Source organism: Triturus cristatus, chromosome 5_2 (genome assembly GCF_964204655.1).
Source record: "Triturus cristatus chromosome 5_2, aTriCri1.1, whole genome shotgun sequence".
NCBI lineage: Eukaryota > Metazoa > Chordata > Amphibia > Caudata > Salamandridae > Triturus > Triturus cristatus.
The window spans coordinates 1,015,522,307-1,015,545,310 of NC_140588.1; the positions used below are offsets into that span (position 1 = coordinate 1,015,522,307).

Sequence of the window (23,004 nt, forward strand, 5' to 3'; positions counted from 1 at the left end):
CATTTACAACATTTCCCATGCAAATTCTTAACCAACAGGGTAAAAACATTAAAAAAAAAAAATCAAAAAACACACAACGTGCAATAGCACCCCAGAGCACATTCTACGTCTGTTTTCTTATCTGGACACGAGCATGCAACGCAACCCGTATCTATCTAGGCAAGCGGATGCCATCTGATCCCGCTCAATCTGTCCATTAAGTAGAGCAGGACCGTTACAGTGGGAGAGTTTGGCGGGGCGGATTAAAATATCAACGTAGCACCCCAATCCAGGGGTTCTTCCTGAGCGGAGGGTTGGGGTACTGGGCACACAATAAATTAAAACCAGTTTACCTTCAATCCTGATACCGCCCCAAACCTCTCAAGGGAACGCATGGCACCTCATTTGCCACCTGCCCATTTTGTCCATACAATAGCATGTCATTAGCGTATAACGATGTAGGATGTGTAGTGCCTGTGACAGTAAGGTTCCTGTAAGACTTACCCTCTCTGATCATGCATGCCAGAGCCTCAAAGGCTACTCCAAACAATATCGGAAACGAGGGACAGCCGGTACAGCTGCCTAAATCAATTTTCTAACATTTCGGTATTGATTGCCTGTTGTGGACTCACGCCATGGGATTAGTATATAACAATTCAGTCCATAGTCGAAACCTGAACCTCACACCCACTGCATCCATTACTGGTAGGAAGAGGTAGTCTCCGTATAAGACACCGAATGCCAATTGCTGATACTAGGTATTTATTTGAGAGGGTACAGGATGGGCAATCCATTATCCGAGTCTATCTTCATACACTGGTCCCTGTGCTACGCTCTGGAACAAATCCACTCTGGTCGTGGAGCCCCAATTTTTGCATTTGTAATATTCATATGTTTAAACGCATGCCATAATACATATCTCGCCTTTGAGTGAAAATGTAATCGATTCCTACTCAAGGGAAATGAGAAATAGGGTTGTGACCACTCTCCTCGCGACGAAACATCAATGCATGTTGGCAAGCCTGTTAGTCCCCTTTCAATTTTTAGGGCTTGTCCCCCACAGACCTTGCTCAGGGGAAGGCTACTTTGTCGTGCAACACTTTGATTGGGTCAATACATAAAGAATAAATAATAGATGTATCTGTGGGTCATGAGACTGCAGAAATGTGGTCGTTGCAGGGCCTTTGTCACTGGACATCAGGCTCATAGGGCAGGGCATCTTTCAGATTCTGGCTTTTATGCAACTCATACCAGGAGTTCTAGCAGTATTTTGGTGAACCTAGCGCCTATGCGAACAGCCAATCGGATCTTTTCTACCATGGGAGTCAGAGCCTCGTTTGTTCGGATTGGACACTTTAAAGCCCACCATTCCCCACCCTCCACACATACCCGGATGGGGCCACATGCTATAGAAACTTACCGGGTCCACTCGTCAGAGTCCTTCCCGCCTGGAGCAGCCCGGTGGCCCTGCTCGTATCTCGGCTTCGGACCGGCCCCTGCCAAAAAGGAGAACAGGGTTGGAAGGTGGCGGATTAAAAAACACGCGTGTGCCCCGCTCAGTGTCTTGTGAAAGGAGCGCTGTGGCAAGAGACGTTACAAAATCGTGAGTCGTGGTAGGTTACAGCATTAATAACAGTAAATCCCGGCCCTTGGAGACTGCGGCTGGCACACGCGGCAGCACAGAGAGGGCACCATGCCCTCTCCTGTGACATCGGACTCCATTCTCTGCCTGTGTACACACTTCGTTCTCAAACGAGAATTCACAATTCAAAATGTACAAGAAATGTGTTCCCTGGCACAATAAACTCCCCCCTTTACCGGCATCTCACACTGGATTTGCGCATTTTAGGCGTAACTGCAAATTGTATTTGGAGTTTAATTTACAAAAAACACCTAGCAGAAAAATGACTAAAAGCACATCTTTTACGCATTTTCTTAGGACACGTGTGTCTAACACATTATTAAAAACTTCGTTTAGTGAAGTGTAGGTGGTATTAAATATCACAGTGATGTCATTTAAAAACACCCTCGGGCGTGGCATTAGAACTTGACTCGGGTACAGCGGGACTATAGCGCTATGAATAATCTACAAGGCACCTTTCTGTTGTCGGATTTGTAGGGCTCGATTCACAAACTGCATTTTGTAGTGAGTTTTTTTTTAGCACTACTATAGTACTACAAAACTCTCTAAAGAATGCTGTTCACAAACTGCACTTCTGTAGTAACCTATACTTTTGAGTGAGTTTACTACTTGTCCATAGTCAAAAATCTCACTTCCTAGTAACTTTTACTTTTTAGTTAAGTCCCCCCACTTCCATTATTTTCCATGGGAGGGTATTGCAGTACCAGTGCTTCGCCATGTGCGGTGCTGTACTTAATACAAAAGTGTAAGTACAAGGGTAAGTTACTACAAAAGTGCAGTTTGTGAAAAACGAAGAAAAGTAGAAGACGAATTCAGAGGTGTAAACTTACTTAAAATTGTAAGTTACCTTTGTGAATTAGGATCGTAGTCTTTAAGAGATGGTAGGTATTACAGAAAAGTGTCACGTGTACAGTTACAAAAGTCCTTCAACATTAATAGACAAGCATTTGCGATGCAATATGTCTCGCCTTTACGCGAGTTTGAGCTATTGACATTGCAAACAATGCCTTTTATTTTTGTTTTTGTTTTTAAAACATAAATAAAAGGCAGTGTCATTTACAATGCCAGTAGCTTAAACTTGCGTAAATGCGAGACCTATTGCATTGCAAATGCTTGTTATATGTGGTGTCCTGGGTACTTAAGATGACTCTAGTATTCTAATTAAACCCAAAAAATCTAAGAGTGTGGAGGGTGGCACTATTACAGATGTACAACAAACAGTTGAGCTACGTTTCTAGGTAAAGCTAGACCTAGCTGTGAATCTGCTCGGAACGGCCACACAATGCCAAAAGTTCATAAACAGTATGTAATCGTGCATCGGTGGTGTAGCATTGTGTGAGTTAGCAATGACGGAATCATTTTGGCTCCTGATGGACTCAGTAGAACTGTGATGTCAGTGTTCGAGCATAGTGAAGTGAATGCAGGCTTAGAATGTTGAGCTCACGCAAATAAACACAGAGGTGTAATACCAAGCTCCGTGTGTGGCGTAGTCATTGGTGGGTGCCCAGGCTGGGAGGACGCTCCAGGTGATTGCTTTACATCTCAAGTGCTACTTAAAAGGTGCTCACGCTGCGTTGGCACTGTCTGTATTGACATGAATACCCTCTAGAGAACTGGGGAAGCCCACACACCAGCCTAGAGAGGTCTCTTTAGTGGCGTGCAAGCTGGGGTTAGGGCCTGTTTAAAAAACTGATATGCTCCCTCCATCCAAGGTACGACCGGACCGCCATCCAGTCAAAAGTGAGCTTAAGACATTCAAAGCATGGATTTGGAAAGAATCCTAATTCAGATGAAGCTCTGGTAGGACTTGTGACCAAAAAGAAGTGTCTGTTCACCTTTTCCCGACACAAAACTTACGTAGGGTTTGTCCGAATAAAGAGATTACTCGTATTTTTCATTCTAATGTAATCGCAGAGATGACCACTGGCTTCATATTGCTGCATGCCAAGAGCTCAGAAGACAGGAGCTACAGCAGATAAAATAAAATTGATATTCCAGCATGATTGTGCATCCGAAATGATGGACACGCACTAAGGCGTACTAAAGAACTTGCGTCTTCTGCAATAAATGCAGTGTCAGAACTGATTTGAGTGTGGATCCGTTACGGGTAATGTTGATGATGCTCTGGACTGGTCCGATTTTGCCCAATTTGAAAAAGTAAAGTCAGAACACAGCCCAAAGTGGAAGCAACCTGGAATCCAGAGCCAGAAAATCAGCAATGTGGCCCAGAATGGCATCTACTGGACTGGTCCCTCGATGACTGTTCCCTGCCCTTTACTTCTCACATCCTTGTTGCTTTACCAGGCTGTACTTTTCTTAAAACTGGCTTATACCAGTTTCCCTATCGAAGTGCGCTACAAAGCACACCGCTTATTTAAAAAAACGCAGATGTATTTTACGGTTTCATTAAATAGGAAATAAGGTAAATACTAGTGGTGATAATTGCGAGTGGTCACATTAATGTAGCATCGATGGAAGTCCAAGACAGGCTTAAGAAGCACTAGGAATCCACTCTGAAGTCGAACAATTTCAGAAGCCAGCAGCTCTCCATGAGATGAGAGCGGAGAGGCTCACCGCGACAGGCAGAGTGCAGCAGAGAGGGCTGATGGGTGAGGAGGTAGAAGTGCAACTCTAGGAGGACTTCACACTCCAGGGGGTGCAGGGCAGATTGGGGAAGGTGCTCATTTGCGGAGGAATGTATAGTGGATCTGGGGGGGGGGGGTTAAGGTATGAAGGGTAGGCTGCAGAGTTAGCACACCCCTACTTGAGATGCAGAAGGGACTCAAAGTGAGGCTCATCTGGTGCAGAGCAATGGCTGGCAAGATTCCCTGGAGGGGAGAGAGGGTCTGGAAACAGAAGACCACAGTGCATTACGTAAAGAGGCTATTGGCTGCAGGAGCATAGAATGGTGGTATTTAAGACTCTAAAGAACTACTTTAAGACTAGAAGAAGACAAAAAAATACAAAAATATGAGTCAGACAAACAAAGAACCCCAAGATACACAGTGTTTATATTGCAGAGTACAGATTTCGAATAGCCAAGTTGTTTCTCCGATCGTCTCCCCCAATCTCTCTCTGGAATCCGTACCCACAGTTGAGCTTCTACAATCCTATTTAACGTTGGTCCTTTCCCCTTTCGGTTGGTAATAGCAATATTCAAACACATCCCAGAAATGGAAATATAAAAGAGCAAGTACTCAGCCCCACGGAGATCGGTTTAGTAAGAAGAGCTACAGGTACTCTCTCATTAGAAATACTAAAACCCTCCTGAGAAATGCAGCCATTTCCCTTTGAAACTGAAGAGCAGGTACTCAGTACCTCTGTATTAAAGCGCTGCAAACACTGAGAACAACTAAACATGGCTTAATAGTACTTGGGCTTAAAAAAACCACAAAATCCACTCCTTTCGAAATATTACGCGTTACAGTGGAGAGGTGTGGCTCACTGGTTAGAGGCGGCAGACCCGTAAGCAGAGAATCGGCCAGGGACCAGGCTTCAGTTCCCGACGCGGCAGGGTCGTGGACCAGGGTCAAAACGGACTCGATAATTCTCGCCTCGGTACCTACTCTAACCAGGAACACACTCGGCAACTCTGGGCATTAAGCTTACCTCATCTCTACAACGGCCCCCCACAGACGCCGGGGATGCCTGGTTTCACCTTGGAGATACCCAGAAAGGGACCATCTCACAGGGATAGCCAGGACGGGTTCCCCAGCGGTCTACAGCGCCGGGACGCCCCGTTGCTGGGGCAGCTGTGCGCTTTACAAGTCTACAACAACACATTTTATAACTTGAAATTAAAAATCTCAGATCTAAAAAAGTTATGGGAAGTTACGCAGAAAAGAGAAGAAAGCTGTTGTAGAGGTACCTATCAGTGCACTTGTAATGTGTAGGGCTCCTGGGCCCAGAGGGATGATTTTTCCATAGCCTTAGAAAAGGACCGTGTTCCGTCATGCGTTGCAGGATGGACAACACCTAGGGTGGAGGGGATAACGTGCTGGGACTGCTGGATAACCACATTCATGGAAATCGTTGGAGTACTTTTTAGGGTCATTGTGTACATGTTGAAGGCAAGTCTAAATTGAAATGTTTGCACTGCATGGGAGGAATATTAAGGATAGAACACAATTAAATACCAAACAGTAGGAGCTGTCGCCTGAAATGTAGGACAATCGGTAAAAACTCAATGCCACTGGTTTCTAAAGCTTTCAAGTGGATCCAGTGGTAGGAGAGAGATTTAGGCATCAATTCAATTCTATAGGAAAAGTTTCAGTCGCATTGTGAAACAGGAGGTTGGAGTCTGGCACCTCCAGTTGGTGTTCCTTTTAACAGCAGACTGCCCCTGAATTTTCTTCCATGACATTGAAAGTCTAAAAACATGTATGATGAAATTTGAACCAATAGAAAGGATTCAAGATGGTGAACTTGGAGTTCCTCAGGCATAGGTAGCAGCCCCAAGGGGTCTCGCAGTACTGGAGGGGTGCAACCACACGGCAAGTGAGGGAGCCAGGTGCACAAGCTCACACTGCAGGCCGGAGAGCACCTGTAGCGACAGGATCCTGTAACAAGCGCAGAGGTGGGCAAGCCAATTAAAAGTCCAAGGGGCATATTATCAAGACAATTAACGCCGCTTTAGCGGCCATTTTCGTCTGAAAAGCGGCGATAATTCTAACACGGTATCAACAAGAACACGCTAACAGGCTTTAGCGTGTGTTTCCTTGTGTCAAGACCCATTTCACTAACGCCTTGCATCTAATCGCTAGTGAAATGCAAAGTAGGCGTTCCTCACTTTCACTACATGGCAAAACATCGATAACACAGCTTCGCGCTATTAACAAGCATGCCCCATACCCGCGTTGAGACTATGAAAAGTCACGCAAAGCCCCAATTAACGCTGGTTTCGAACGTCAGGTACATTTCTGACTTAGCCATATTGCCTTAGGGGAGGTGGATTGCCAGGCTGAATCCACCATAGCTTATTAGCAAGCGCTTCCATATCGCTGACATTTTATCGCTGGATTACCAGCGATATCGCAGCATTTCGCTGCTATCGCTGGAATTTTTATCGCTTTGGAGATAGCGCGTTTGTCGCAGCGATAAAATCCAGCGATAGCCGGCGAAAACTTTAATCGCGCCAAGCACGCTTAGCGATATTTATCGCTGTGAATTGCTAATATGCCCCCAAGTTACTTTACTTGCCTGGCTCGGACTCAGTTCGACACCCTGTTGGACGCTCGGGCCCAAAACGAGCAGAGTTTTTATACTGTATCCGTCTACTACTCAAACTGTAACCTCATATGCCAAGAATTAAAGCCAAAGCATTAACCTTTGATGTCAAACACCTAGTGGCAGAATTGCACAGTGAGAAACCAGACAAGCATTGGCATAGCCAATAGGTCTCGCCTTTGTGACCTAATAAGAGTTGAGCCAGAGCAATTGGCATTGCTATTGTTTTTAACCTATGTTGTAGAGCAGTGTGTCTGCTGTGTAGTATGTTGAAAATTTACAATAAAATTGTTTTCTAAGCATTTGTTACCTTATATATAACTAAGAAGACATTATGTACAACTAAACGACTGTATTAAAAAATGAATTCACATAAAAAATGTCTTCTAGTTATTTGTCCTTGAAATGCTGGCAACTTCTTTCTGCATGTACTAATACTTGTTATATTTATTTATTTTTGTTATGGGGGGGGCAGAAACAATGGGAGGGTGGATGTTGGGAAATACTACCTGAATTACAACATAAGCAGCGGACGGATGTTAGGGGTAAATCAACAGATGCCAGATTCCGAAGGCATATTGCGGTGATGCTTAGTGGTGCTGAGGTGATGGTGCGGAGGTGCTGCTCAGGTGATGCTCCATGAATGTTATGTGGTGCTGCACTGAGGCTGAGGTGGTGCTGAGTGATGTTTAGTTGGTGGTGCTGCACTGAGGCTCAGGTGCTGCTGACCTAGTGTTCAGGTGGTGCTGAGTGAGGCTGAGGTGGTGCTGCACTGAGGCTCAGGTGCTGCTGAGCTAGTGTTCAGGTGGTGCTGAGTGAGGCTGAGGTGGTGCTGCTCTGAGGCTCAGGTGCTGCTGAGCTAGTGTTCAGGTGGTGCTGAGTGATGCTGAGTTGGTGCTGTGCTGAGTTGATGCTGCACTGGTAAACTCAGGAAAAAGCAGCGCCCAAAGAGGCATAACTGAACATACCTCGGTGGAAAATGTCAGCGATGCGACCGGGACATCAAAGCAATGCCTCCGTTAATAACAATGACAATAAATTCTAATTTGCTACGAACTGTACAGCTGTTAGTGTAGAAAGTAGTTGTGCGCATTATAATTAAAAGGTCCTCAGATTGAAAAAAGAACAGGAGTGCTTGAAACTGGCCTGGTGCATTGTTTGTAAATAAGAGAGAAATTTAAAGCTCATTACAATCAAAGTAAATATGGGCCGGGGAAAGGTCACCTGGCAGCAGAGCTGTAACCTTGTAACAACACTTATTGGGTATGCCTCTAACTAGCGGGGGGGGGGGCATGGGAGGAAGCTTAAACTCTTTTGCAGATTGCTGCATATTAAGACTTTGGATATGTTAGATGGACTGAGGAGAGGTCACCTTGCCTCAGACCTGTGTTTTACTAAGGACATTTATGGTGTGCGCCTTTAATGATTTGTAGGTGAGGGAAGGAAGCTTGCAGTACAATAGGATCCTTGGTGATCCAGGCTGCAAACAGGTTAGCTGAGTTGGGGAGAAGTCACTCTGCAGTAGTTTTTCGGGCAACAATAAAAATGTAAAGGTAACTTTGGTGATTAATGTTCCTGCTGGAGAGAGATTGGAATTTTATCTAGTGGCTGTTTCCACTCATGCTAAAGTAATGCAGAGGAGAGATCGAAGGTTTATCTAGTGGCGGTTTCCACTCCTGCAATAGCACAGAGAATTAAGATGCCTGCTACAAATAACATGTCCTTGTGTGTCCAGAGGTTTTCAAGCAACAATAAAAATGTAAAGGTAACTTTGGCGATTAATATGCCTGCTGGAGAGAGACGCATTATTGGACAACGCTTTTAAAAATGATTGGCAAAACTTATTCTGTGCAACTAATCCTGTCCCTAAATGAAGCTCTGATATTACGTAAAATTGGTTGAAGAATGGCTTAACAGCGCATAGCACTTTAAATGTATGTGAACAGCGTCTGCAATATTTGTATGTTCTCATACTTCTAGCAGAATAGCAATTGGGTGCACAAGCTTTGCAGAGCCACAAATTTGAGGAAGGTAACTAAAACGGGGCAACAACGGGCAGCGAAAAGGAAGAATTTCACCTGATATATGGGGATGATACGTGCTTTAATAGGACTTGAAGTGCTTTAAATAACTGTTAATTATATTGTGCATAATTCTGGCATTAACTATTTACAATTTGCTCTGTGGCTCTGCTTTTAGCTTCATGCATGTGCTGCCTTTGACCAAATTGTTTTTCTCTGCTTCTCAAAGTATTTGTAAAGTAAACATTGCTCGAGTGGTAAGGAAAGCACCTCAAACCCTCAAAGAGTTTATCTCAGAGGTGAACATTTAAAAGCAGCAGGCAATAAATCACACGAGCTGTCACCGTGCTTGCTTGAAAAAAATAAGCATTAATCTAGCGGCAGAGGAGTCCTCGCGCTGTCGCGAGCTGCTGTTCTGGTCTTCATTGAGTATGTCGCCAGTGATCTGCCATGGAGATTAATCCCGTGTTAGTGCAGATACTGTGGAAATCGGAGTGAGCTGCCTTATAATGTGGTATTTTCAGAATACTGTGGCCTCAATTGGGATGTCCCAGGAGGGATAGGCAGTATTTGTAGCACCTGTTAAAACCCAATATCCAGGGGTTTAAATAGCACATTTTAAATATCTATTACTGCACCCTAAGACTATTTCAGCTTTGAAGCCTGTTTCAACGCCAATCACTCTTTCAGCGCTGAAGAGCCCATTGTTGCCGACACAGATGACCCAGAGAGCCCAGCACCATGCTGGGCACTGGGATGGAGTTGTGTCTGCTTTGAAGACTTATGGTGCTGCCAGCTCTGGCGGGAATGCAGTGGTGGACCGGAAGGTTGGGTCCCCGATTGTGGGCTCGACGTCGGAGTCCCGTCCCTGCAGGAACGGCGAGTGACTGGTGAGAGCTGTGAGGAGATGTACTCACTATCAAAGTTTTGTGACGGGGGGCTGCGAACTGTAATTGGCATTGTGCTAGAGAAAGCGAAAAAAGGATTCATGTCCTGAACAAAGCTTGAGGGGAAATGTAGTTCTACAGCATGTTTAGGACTATAGTGCCAGGGAGTCTGTGGATAGGCAGCAAATGTTGAAGAGTGGGATGGCTGAAATGTTTCCTTCACTCTGCAGTGCTCCACGGAAGTCTGTTGGAGCGACTGAAAGCGTGTTTAATTATTCACGCTGGACGGGGGCAGTTATAGGCATTCCAAATAAAAACAAGCAAATGGTGTGCACGAAAGTGATCGCGAGCAAGAAGTTCGGCCGCGACCAAGAGTTGTGTGTGCACGCAAAAAGTAAATAAAACAAGGCGGCGAGAGGCACACAAGGCTTAATGAGCCTTGACAGAAACCCACATGGGGGCTGCTCGCGCACACGCAAGCTTGAGGCCAGCAAAAGCCTCTGGTAGCACTTTCAAAAGCCTCTCACTAAATTTCTCGCAGAGCTGCGTATGCGCTGGCTGAGCGAGACCTAAAAAAAGGCCCTTTAAACCACCGGCAGTGGGCCTAAAAATTACACACATTCAGGTAACCACACAATTGACAGCACAGATTATCTTCTTTTGCCATACATTAGTCATTATTATTTTTATCACAGAGCAATACATTTCCCATTTGTACTGGCACATATCATTCGAGTAACTAAATTACAGTTAAAGGTTAACGTTGTGAACCACTGCACGTATACATTAAAACCAGCACTGGCAAAGCCATCAGTCTGGCATTTGCAAATGCTTTGGCTTTGCCTGTGTGTGTTGCATATACTGTTCAGCATTGACAAAAGAAAAACTTGCCTATGCTTAGCAAAATTGGAAAAAAATCCACAATGTCCACTTTATGGTTTTCGGCCAACCAGTCACAATGCATGTGTGGTGTGCACATTCAGCATGAAGGGGTGACCAATGTTCTTTTTTACCATTCCAAGATGGCAGGTACCCATTAGAGGTATGCAAATGCACCTATAAAGAAAGGAGTGGCCTGTCCACAAAATGCAGCTGCTAGGACTTTCTAAAAAGCAAGGGGGAAGCAACACAAAAGGAAGAGGGGTCCAGCAAGAAAGCATACACTACAAATGAGTGCTAAAAATAAAGGAAAAAAAGCATTGGAAAAGCCAAAGGCTTCAACTTGCATCTTTGGTTATACGCCAGCCATATTGATGCCATTCCTTAAAAACAAAGCAAAACCAAAGGGGATGATGGACGGAGTGTTGAACATTGCAAGTACTCAGCCCCAGTCAACTGAGCATAGCACATTCCTTAAAAACAAGCATTAGCAAAGCTAATATGCCAGCTAATAACTGTAAACGAGAGGCAGACATTAGCTTTGCCAATGGAACTGCGTACAGCACCAATCAGGAGCTGTGGCAGGTACAGAAGTGTGCTGCACACTTGGAGAGCGAGGCCGTGCATCAGCTCACGAGTTAGAGAGCGACCAGCAACTTCACAGGCTCGGCCTGCATGGGCAAGAATGCTCAATGGCACTCAAAACAAACTCATGTTAACCTTTTATAATTCTACATTATTGTAAGCAAATATACATGCATAAGGTACATCCAAACGAGAGAAGTAGAATAATAATGAAATCATGCAGGTAATACAGCCTCATTCTTAATTTAAATTCTAAACACAAGACAACATAGATTACTAGACTGCATTCTATTGACCTTTCTTTTTTTTACATTTTTTACAGTGCAACATTAATTCCACAGACGAGTCTCTGCACAGGTATCCATGTGGTGGTGCTGACTGGCACATCTACTGGTGGTAGTTTTTTCTATATTGATCCAAGCAATGACAAAGCCAATAGGCCTTGTGAAGAAGTGGAAAAGCTTCTTTATTGACTGTTTACATGAGGGGATAGGTTAAACTTTGAAGCTATGATTGATTCATTAGTTGAAAAGGTTGATAGAAGAGAAAATGTGGTTGGAGCGAAAGTGAACTTGTAAACACTCAATACCTGCATATTTCCTTTGTTCTAAAAAGCAGTTCACAAATATTTTATAGGAGTATGATTTCCTGACCTACTTCTGTATATTCTTGTGAATTCATGAAGGCCGTAAATTGCACTAATGCAAGGACATATACCGTGGGTGCAAATTTATGACCTTCTTTAATTAAAGTAGGTTTGTTCAGTACCAGGGACTACTGTGGCAATGTGTGCTTTTTGAGACCAAAAATATTATTGCTTTTGCCAAAAGGTTGTTATAATGCGGAGGTCCTGGCAGCTCGCACAAAATTTTATATAAACTATATCAAAACAAGACACGTATTGACAAAGCCAAAAGGCTGACAACCAATATCAGACCTACTGGCTTTGCCACTGCTGGTTTATTTTCATGTTTCCCATTATCTTGTTGAAACTGGTTGCACTTATTTTCCATTATGAATATTGTTTGTAAATACAAGCATGCATCAACACATTTTACTCAATGATGCTTCAAAGTGATGTTACCTACAATTTCACAGTAGTTTAGCAAAACGTTTTCTTCCTCGTATTTTTATGGGAACATTTCATTTTGAAAGCAAAGGATGATCGATCCTGCTGTCAAGCTTCTGTAGAAATCTGCATCTAATTAGAGAGCATTCTGGAAGCCTTTTATGTAGCCTCATATTGTTATACTTTGCAAATCTGTGTAAATATTTTTACACAGGCACCACTGTCAGTAGTGCAGTCCGAGCTTACAACATTTTCTTAAAGCGCTCACCCTAATAAGAAAGGCTTTGTATTAATGAACCATAAATACAAGTTCGAACAGTATTATCACATGGACAAAAATATTACATTAACTTTGGACAATGCCCTTTACGGATTCATTATGTGGTACTGCAAACTGGCAGCCAAAGGGTTTGTGCTGCAGGGGGGTCCTAAGGACAACATAAACATGAAAACTTGTCCCTGAACTCAAAGACTATGTTCTGGGAGTCCGAAGGCATTCACAATTGAAGGAGTCATCAGAAAGGAGAGGGCACAATTTAAGTAAAAAAGTCGCATGCCAGCCCACAAGAGGGATAGAAATCCAGTTTCCGTAAGAAAGCCCTACCACCTGTTGCCGGGATGCAGGCTCCATCAGTTCTCCTTAAAACAAGCAAGGCAAGAGTGCAGAATGAGGTGTCCATGATTGGAACAGACAATGCAGGTTTTCCAGTCAGTGGCTCGATGCTACTGATGGAGCAAGGATTCAAGAAAACGAAACTGGCTCAGAGCAATCCCTCATTAATCGTACTAATTATTAGAAATAGTAAAGATAACTAAATTAATATACATGTGCAATATTTACATATGGGGAAAAGAGCTTTACGTATGCTTAATTTAATGAAAAACAGAACGCAACGCAACTAAAACCCGCTTTAAACTGGAAAACTTTTGCACATCTGCAAATTAGAAATACGTAGATAGTAACTTAACTAACCCGTTTTGAGATGAAAATCCCTCACGCATGAGCAGAAATTACTAACATTAGGTCTTGAGGCACCGCGTGCCTGGCATATGCTTACCTGAATTTAAAGAGAGCTGTTGCCGTTAATGCTTTTGCTTAATGAAGAAGAAAATAACATAGGATAGAGTAGAAGTGGATGGTGAACAGTGAAAATCTCTTATTTGAGAAATTAACATCTGTTTATGATCCCTTTATCAATGGTGTACGTTTGGGCCTCATGTGGCATACAAGAGAAAAAGATGGAGACAAAAATGGATGCGAGCTGGACAGCGCAGTGTAATAGTAATTTGACCCGCTGACCGTGTCACTGACAGGCTGCCAAGAGCCAAGGACAACCGCCGTGTGAAACCTCTTCCTGACTGTGGAACTGTATTGAAATGTGTTTTGATTTGTAACATTAAATACATACATTAAATACATGAGAATGTATGACACAGAATATAAAATGAGCTAAAGGGGATGGGTTTGCTAGACAAAAGCGTTTATTAAGAAATTAAGCACGTCAGCGTGAGATGATGACAACTCCCCTGTCCCTGCCCAATCAGAGTTCGTATTTCATCAAGATTTGTAACTTTTGAGGGTGGGACATGCAGAAATGAAGACTATACCTAGCGTGACTTAAATTTTAAGAGGGGTCATTCATGTAAGCGAGGCGAGGCAAGCACAGCACAAGTGCATGAGAGAGGCAAGAACTACTGCTGCTGAGGAGGGAGAGAACAGATCGGGAAGATTCACCTCTGAAAGGCACTTGATTAGATTGAAGATTCCGGAAGAATATCGAGGAGGGAGAGAGTGTAAGTAAGGAATGCACCCCGGTGAGTAGGGTCTATAACGAAGTTTAGTGAGTATTACCCTGTCCTGACCCTGTCCTATAGCCTTTGTCCCCTGCGTCTTAATCAGGGGGCCTCCATCAGCCCTTTTTGGCCAGAGAGTTGGTTTTCCGTAATCACCTTTGGGCAATTATTATTATTCTGTCTAAAATGTGCATACCCTTTGCAAATGTATGATTTATTATGTCTTCTGTCTCTTCATCTATCCAGTCTTAATGCATCAATTTGTTAAATGGGTCTGTGAATTGAATGTGTATTGTTAAATAAATTCTTCTCTCCCATGAACATTTGATGGGGTTTGCACTGTGAATTTGTAGTAATGTCCGTTCATTTATGACTGAGATTTAGATAAACTTTATTGAAGCTTACCCAAAGCCTGTGGTTGTTTCACTAAGCTCTGTAAGTTTAGTTAGTTAATTTGTTCATATCACCATCAACTACTCAACTAATGGTCCATCGACCAAAAGAAGAGTGTTGATCTGTGAAGATTAGTTAGATATTGAATACGATGTTATCAGGAGTAAAACTGAATCTCCAGTGAGTTAACTAATCAAGATCAAAGTGAATTAAAAAACTTGGCCCCCAGCGGACCAGCTGGGAAACTTGAATGTGTACATGTGCCCATTGAATTTTTCATTTGTTTAGGAGGTGTTCATCCCTGGTTTTCCGCTGGTTCACTACTGATAACTGTTCTACTGCGCTGGGTTGCAGCAGACATGCCAATCAGCACCCAGGTGCAACTTGTAATGTATTGGGGATTTATTTAGCACTTCCAACCCCTGACAAGGAAATGACGCAGATGCAGATGGATAGCACACTACTTCCTACAACCCAAAGTTAGTTTGTAGTGCTAGTTTTAAGCGTTGCATTTAGTCTTACATTGTGCTACTTTATTGGGTTGATTGCATGCACATTGTATTCTAAAGGCAAGTGAGCTGTTAGTTGTAGTTACGGAGGTAGATGATTCAGTTATGTGCCTAGTAAAGGGAATGGAGGGCAGACAGTATAGAGTGTGTATTATATTACTGTTTGGTTGGACTGGCACATTGTTTTTTTTGGGCAGCAGTATCGTAAGAATACGGTTACTTGTATTTTGGGCTATGCTTACACTTGCTCAGTCACAGAGTCTGGTGGAAAGAACTCAGCAGGATATAGGGCCTCAAGTTAGGTGTTCATAAGCGAAAACAAATAGAGTATATAACTGGTCGCAAACCACTATGCATTTTGTGGGTCAGCGATGTAATAAAGCAAATAAGAAAATGAACCCCAAAAATGTGATGTCATCAGTGATGTCACTGACCATGTCATGAATGATGTAATATGTATCATCATCAGCATTGGAGGTACCTGGTGGGCTAGTTGGCCCCCAGGGACCCTCAGGATTGAAGAGGTATTAATTCCTCAACTTAAAACACGCCACAGGGTGTGTTTGCACACGTCACCTCAGGCCCCACCCCCCACCCTTCTCCACTGTGCAAACGCGCCCAGTGGCGCGTTTTAAGTTGGGGGATAAACTCCCCTTGAATACTGAGGGTCCCTGCCCCACCAGCTACCTCCATTAAGCGCCACAGAGATGCGTTGCAGAGAGGTGTAGAAAGGGGCGTGGCCTCAGAACACCTCTCTGCAACGCAGCCCCCTGGCGCATACTGGAGGTTCCTGGTGGGCTAGTTTGCCCCCAGGGACCCCCAGTATTCTAAGGGAATTTGTTCCCCATCTGCAAACGCGCCAGGGGGCACGTTTGCAGAGTGCTGCAAGAAGGGGGCGTGGCCTCCGGCGCGATGCCGGTCTTTTCTTTTTCTCTTTTTTTGGCCGTGGGGACCCCTTCCCCCAGGGCCTGACCCCTAATTGTTTTTTTTATTGAAAATTCAGGAAGGGGGCCGCATGGCTCCCCTCCAGAGGCCATAATCTGCCCCGGGGACCCCATCCACCAGGGCATGGCCCTTTTTTTAAATAGGTTTCATATTGGAGGGAGGCTGCCTTGCCCCCCTCCTTAGGCCATTTTTTTTTTATATTTTGGGGAGGAGGGCGCGTGGCTCCCCTCCTGGGCCACTTGTAGCCCCGGGGATCCCAACCCCGGGGCTGGCCCTCTCTGTTGGGGACCGTGGGGGGGTCCCCAATCTCCCCACGGTCCCAACGGCTCCCCGCCTCCTGCGGGAGCCGGCATTGCTTTTCCACACGGGGAGCTGCTAAGATGCAGCTCCCCCTGTGGAAAAGCAATTTGCTTTGCTATTTGGAAGAGAGAGCAGGTTTCCTGCTCTCTCTTCCAAATAGCAAAGCAGTTTGCTATGACAGGGCAGGAGCCGTGAGGCTCCCGCCCTGCCATAGCAAACTACAGTGTCCTGGGGTCGGCAGCCCAGGACACTGCAGGAGCCGGCCCTGGAGGGTGGTGGTCCCCAGGGCAATCACAAGGCTGCAGGAGGGGGGCCGCGCAGCCCCCCTCCCACCATCTACAAAGCCCCGGGGGTGGTGGTCCCCGGGGCTGGGGGGTCCGTCACGGACCCTCCAATTTAAATATTTAGAGCCCCGGGGACCGCCACCTCCCTGGCTTGAGCCCCCCCACACAGGGTATGTTTAAAAAAAAATAATAAAGCCCTGGGGGTGGGGGGGGTGACAGTCCCCGGGGCTGCGGGGGCAATGTGCCCCCCCCCGCAACTATTAATGCTTTGCTCCGGGGGTGGCGGTCCCTGGGGCAGTGTGGGGGGGGCTTGGCCCCCCCCACACTTTTTTTGATAATGCCCCCGGGACTTGGCCCCCCCCCGGGGGCTAATTACCAACGAAGCGCAGGAATGGAGTAATGCAGGCAAACCTGCATCTCTGGTTTAAGCTGGACCTGGGTCTGAACTCCTGGCTTCAGGACCAAATGGCCCTCGGCCCCTGGCTGTGGCAGCGTCTGGCCCTGGACTCCTGACTGTAGCAGGGTCTGGTCCTGGGGCTCCTGGCTGTGGAAGCATATAGGTCTTGCCTTTCATTAAGTTAAAACCATTTGCTTTGTTATACAATACCAACAGCAAAGCAAATGGCTTTAACTTAATCAAAGGCGCGACCTATTGCATTTTCAATGCTTGTTTGGGAGATGTTGTAGGCATTTGTTTAACACTTCAAGTTGAATGTTTTTCAACTGCATGCATTGACAACCTGTCATCTGCCTTGTTTTCATCATTGGCTCACATGTCCTCCTCGTGGCATCTGAACCCTCAGTGGGCAGAGGCAGTCTAACCGGAGACAGCTAACAAATAGCCACATACGCGGCTTCCCTCGCACCACTGGAGCCGGCGTGGCTGCAGCGTGAAAAAGACTATCGCCTTCATGTCCGTTTTTGTGTGCAATGCACCTGTCACCTGGTTGAGGCCTGTGGGCGAGAACGTTGGGTTTCTAAGAATACTGACTATCCCTCGGTCACGCAAAGCAGAAACTCAGTTACCTAAATAGGTCACGGTGGGGGCGGTCCTCAGACGGAGAGCATTCTGGGGTTTGTTTACTCGCTGTGGTTTGTGCCATTCTATTTTGGCCTTTACAGCAGTTTTCAGCCTTTTTTTTCTTTCTTTAGAGTTTCTCATCACTCAAAATTGGGTAATTTGTGATATTTATCTCAAAATGGGTGTCCCTGCTTGGTTTTTATCCGAGATAAAGTGTCGCTTGAAGTATCCCACATTTAGCTGTTGAATGTCACATACACACACTGAAACCATGAACATGTCACACATAGGCAATCTGCAAACGTGGCATCTATGTACTCCCCTGACAAATGAAGTGCAATTCTGATCCCATTCACATGCCATGAATGGATCTTGGGATAGAAAAGAACTACAATTGCTAGCAAGGCCTTCTGCGCTCTCAGACAGGAAAGGGTCAAGGCACCCCTTCACTGCGTGAGAGAGATGGGGTGCTGCATGGTTGGAAGCATGAGGTTCACAATTAGTGAGTCCCTGCTGCTTACCTTTGCTTTTGAAGAATGTTTGCGGGGGGTTGGGGGGAGGTAGGGGGGGTGTTGCTTCCCTCCCCCCCCCCCCCCCCCCCCCCCCAGACGGAACCAGAGCCAGTCACCATCAATGAGCTACACCTTGGGCAGTCCAGGTGGTAAGAAGGAGAGTTGAAACAGCAGCTAACAATGACTTGTCACAAAAAATATAAAAACTACACACAAAAAAGGCCCAATGTCATGAGAAGGACTTAGCCAGGCCTAGTTTTTCAACCAGCTGCTCAAAGAACACCGGGCTTCTAGTCTCAATTTTGGCATGTGTGTTTATAGAACTGCAAGATCTACCATGCTTAGCACTGCGGACTGGAAAAGCAGTATTGGTACATTTCACCTGGTTTGAAAATGCGCTTTCCAAATAGTTCCTCTAATTTTTCAATACCATGTACTGCTGATATCTCGACTCTACACAATTAGGAAATAGTGAACTGGTTTCTCAGTACATGTGTCTCATTCATAAAGAGTAGAGAAATGGCAGGACTCATTGCAGGAATCTTGGCAGTTGCATGCAAATGCACCCATTTTAGTTTCTCAGCGGAGGGCGCTCGCTCAGCTTGTCTGACCTTTGCATGAGCAAGCTGCAAGTGCCGGTCCCGATACCCATGATGAAATGGGGGGGCCTGGAGCCTTAAGCTGGAGAGGGGAGGTTTGGGGAGTGCAGGACAGCCTTGCCCCCCCTCCCCAGGCTCTACAGGCTTGTGATAGGGTCCAAGGGCAAGGGGCAGCCCTGATTATTTAGGGGGTGGGGCCTGGGTGGGTCAATGAAGGGTTTTAAGTCCACATAGTTGGTTGCCAGGTGCCATTTTAGTTTATTGTGCACCCTGGCTGGGGGAAATTTTTGTGGGTTTTTCCGTACCCTCCCTCCCCGTTTTCAATTTTGGTGAGGCGGGTGTGCAAGGACGCGGGGGTCTAGAGTGTTTGTTGTTGCTTTTGATGAGATGCTGTCCAGGTGTTGACAAGTTTCAAATGTCATTGCAACAAAACGTTGGTCTGGTTGAGACCCCATTTGAGATTTCAGGGAGGGATTGGAAGAAGATGACAACAGTAGTGTATGAACAAGGTTTGGATGCGGGGAGTTGAGTGAAGATAGTTAATCGGATTTTGCTTGGTTTGGTTTGTTAAAGGGTGCTTAAGGGAGGGGGGCAGGTAAGTTTGATAGTTTTAACATGTATTGCGAGGTCAGATTGATTTTAGTATGCAAGGCGTTGGAGCCAAGGTTTGTTATAAGCTTAGTGTACCTCTTTCGTTAAAGCAGCCTTTTTCACACTATCAAGTAGTCATTTGTTATTGGATACGCCATACCGCCGGAGCGGTAACTAAAATGCAGCCAGGGTCATTACTATAGTAAAGGTTTGATGGATTAAATGAAGAGGATGACTCAAGCCTGCTATTTCAGGGAGGGCTAGAATTATGGGTCACCAAATGGCCTCCTGGAGGGGTATACAATTATTATTTGCAATGTAATCCTTTTTCCCCAACATGTTGGGGGGTGGGGGGGGGGGACCAAAGGCCCTCTCTGGTAATGCTCACATAATTACATTGTCTGGAATCCGCTGCACTGTCGAGAAAGTCTATAAAAAGGTGGCGTATGCTGCCTCCTACACGCAGCCCCACAAAAAGAAGGAATTGGGGGTTGGGAGGGTCATGTGAGGCCTGTTGATAAGTAGAGCCAAGCCTTTAGAGTGTGCAAGAGAGACTACAAATGTACATGGTGCATAATTTGGAAGAAGAGAAGAGACTGCTGGAAGAGTAGAAAGACCTGCAAGCAGCCACACCACCAACTCCGGGTTTCTAACAGAGAACTAGAATGATCCGATCTCATGGTGGCCAACAGAGACCCCAGAGGGCTTCAAAGAAAACTAGAAAGAGCTGCTCCACAGCCTCGGAATAACAGGGTAGAGACAGTAGAGGTTGGCATTGAGGCGTCAGAGGAATTGAGGCATCAGACGCGGCAACTGTATCAAGCCAGAGCTCAGCAGTAGCAAGGACGCCGAGCTTAGCTAGCAGAGAGGATAGCAAAGCACGCGCACATACAAGTAACTTGCACACTTGGGCACACGAGCTACTGCAAAGCGTCCATAGTACCAAACAAACTGAGATTGCAACAGTGGCAGTCCTGAGAAGGAGCAAACATATACTACGACCTTGCAAAGATGCTGTGGTGGTAGAAGAGCCTTGAGAGCCACGTGAGGAACAATCTAAGAGAAACCCACAAGTAACTCACAGCCCTCAATCCTCAACCCATAACCTATAATCAAACTGTAATTAATCTAAAATCAGAATACGACATTGACAGCTACGGAGGATGAGATCGGGCAAAGTCAGGCAAACCTCCAAAGCAGTCCCCAAAAACTCAAAAGACTCAGAAAATGATTGGCTTCAACCCCGGAGAAAAAAGCCAAAAAAATAAAATCAGACCATAAAAGGAACAGCTACAAACTTTTGAGTCCACTAATTTCTCCGATCGTAACTTTGTTTAGGAATCAAGAATCTAGAGGTATAATAGAAAAAAACAAAGCCTCCTTCTTCCTTATAAATCCCTGGGCTGCAATTTTCTCAATATCAAGCGACCTGCCAGGCCTTCCTGCACCACTAACCCCTCAAAGGGTGGCACTCAGTACTGGAACAGAAGTTAACCCGGTGGCTCGGACACCCTTGGGACCAATAGCTCCCACACCGGACCTAATGGACCCAAGCAGCCAAGACCTAAGCCAAGACGCAAGTAAAAATATGTGGCAGTCAAACAAGGAAAAGGAAGAGAGCAGTTCAAAAAAAGAAACATTGGTGTTTCCCCTCTGGCAGGGAAAGCCAGAGGGGAAACACCAACGCCAGATGATCACCATCTTGGGACATCTACGGAGGGTCGGCAAAAATACATCACTACTGGGTGCAACCCCAAGACAATAGACAAGTTTAGGTCTGGCAAAGGAAGAGAGCCGAGCAAGGAAAGAAGGAAGTGGACTTCAAGTCCCAGCCTACCAGATTTAAGCGTCAGCCCTAACGCTGCCTCATGTCCTACCTTAAAATCTATAACCTCCATCACACCTGTAAGGCAACAGGAGTCTAAATAGGCCCTCAGAACGGAAGCTCAGATTCACAGGACAAGCTTAGATGAAGCAACCGGCCTGGAAGATCTAGAAAATTCATGGTTGAAGCTCCTAAACCCAACATTTAATAAGGATTCATCACAAGACTCAATCAAAATAGAGGGGCCAGAGGACAATAGTGCCCCAATGCAAAAGGAAGAGGAATTACCCTGACCTGGGAAAAAAAAACCTAGGGAAAAATGAAATAGTGATGACACCTATCCAGAATACCAGTCAAATAACAATCAGCAACTATGTGACAAACACAGAACAGCATACGGGCTCTAAGCAAACATCTCAACAAGAAAAAGTACCCAGCGACACAATACCCATCCGGAGCTACTTATGTCTGTAATACATACCCTTCAATCACCCGCAAAGGCACTTAATTTGCAATCAGACAAACTTGACATCCAAATAGAGCTAATGAACATCATAGTACTACACATAGCAGGAATAGACACCAAACTGGATAAACTTAACATGCTAATAACAGCAGCTCAATCAAAATACACGCTAGAGCAAAGTCAGTGCGCCTGTGGCCCAATCATCAACAAGCTGAGCCTCCTTCCAACCCTCCTAGAACAAAGAATAGCCCTCAGACAGCAAAATACGCCAAGCATTAAGCTTAAAGGAGCTGCAAGTAAAACCCAATCATCCCCCTTTAAACAGGAGGACAAGAAAAAAGAAGACAAAGCAAAGAAAATACTAGCTGAGATAAGAGTCGCTCCTGTTCTAAAACCGTGCATTTCAACTAAACCAACCAAACTAACAAAAAGACAAAAGAAATGTGAAAGGAAAGCAAGAAACAAACAACTAGTAGACAACATGGAGCAAGGAACCAAAATGTTTCCAATATTCGGCGTAACTAGAGAAACAGATGATATGTTAAACACCACAAGGTCTTTAGATAGAACAACTGACACTTGGATTGAGGTTGATAAGGAGTGGTCCCCAGCAATGCCAGCAAGGGAGGAACAAGAGTTTAATAAATGAAGAGATAACAATGCCGGTAGTATAGTATAGCCTGGTCAAAGCAGAAACAAAGCAGCAAACATCGGGGAGTGTATAGAACCCCTAGCACGGAAAAAGCTCACAGAGCAGCATTCAAATAGAGAGTGATGGCAAACTAAGCTCAAAAAAAGGCTACACTGGAAATCAACAAAGAAGGGAACCTTACCAAGGGACACTTACCCCCGCGGACAAAGAAACAAAGGAAAAAGGAAGGGCAAGCGGGAAAATTGATATCACAAATGTTCCAAAACAGCACTAAGCACCTGAAGCGGAAGGAGAGGACAAAAGGAACGACTAACGGGAAAGAAGGCTCTAACTTACAACAGAGCAAGGAACCAGGGAACACTGACAGGAGCCTGCTGGGAAAGACGTGGAACAAACAAGGCGAAAATGGAAATAACAAGCAAGGGTCTAATGATAATGCAGAAACAACCCCACGTGGAAAGGACTGCAAGACCACCCCTGTCCAGCGTGCTAAGAGTTCATCTCCCAGCCCCGCAATAAGGACTATCCTACAACATAGAAGCCTTTGATTTAGCGTAACACGGCGAAAGCTGCCCCCTTGGAAAGTATACATGGGAACTGGCCAAGGGCAGCAACCTTTGACGCTGAATTGGGACCCCAAAGAAAGGACCTCGCTGCAAAAGGAAAAGAGAACAAGCAGTGTACCAGGCCACCGCTAATTACCACAGTACAAGACGTCGAAAAGAGCAATAAGTTCAAAGATGACAATCGTATAATACAAATATCTACATTGATGGGAATTGATCAAGAAGTCTGCAACAGCAGCATCACCGGTTGGTCAGAACA

The 23,004-nt window shown here is 45.2% G+C and overlaps 1 protein-coding gene across 6 annotated transcripts in view; it reads right to left on the minus strand.

Moving 5' to 3' along the window:
• Positions 1-23,004, minus strand: part of ST3GAL4 (ST3 beta-galactoside alpha-2,3-sialyltransferase 4) — a 352,906-nt gene that overhangs the window by 259,426 nt on the left and 70,476 nt on the right. For 3 of the 6 annotated variants that reach the window (XM_085608300.1, XM_085608293.1, XM_085608299.1), the window contains exon 2: positions 1,400-1,475. The exons of the other annotated variants lie outside the window; for them this stretch is intronic. The gene's annotated coding sequence lies outside the window, so the exon portion shown is untranslated. The remainder of the gene's footprint in view (positions 1-1,399; positions 1,476-23,004) is intronic. 6 annotated transcript variants of the gene reach the window in all.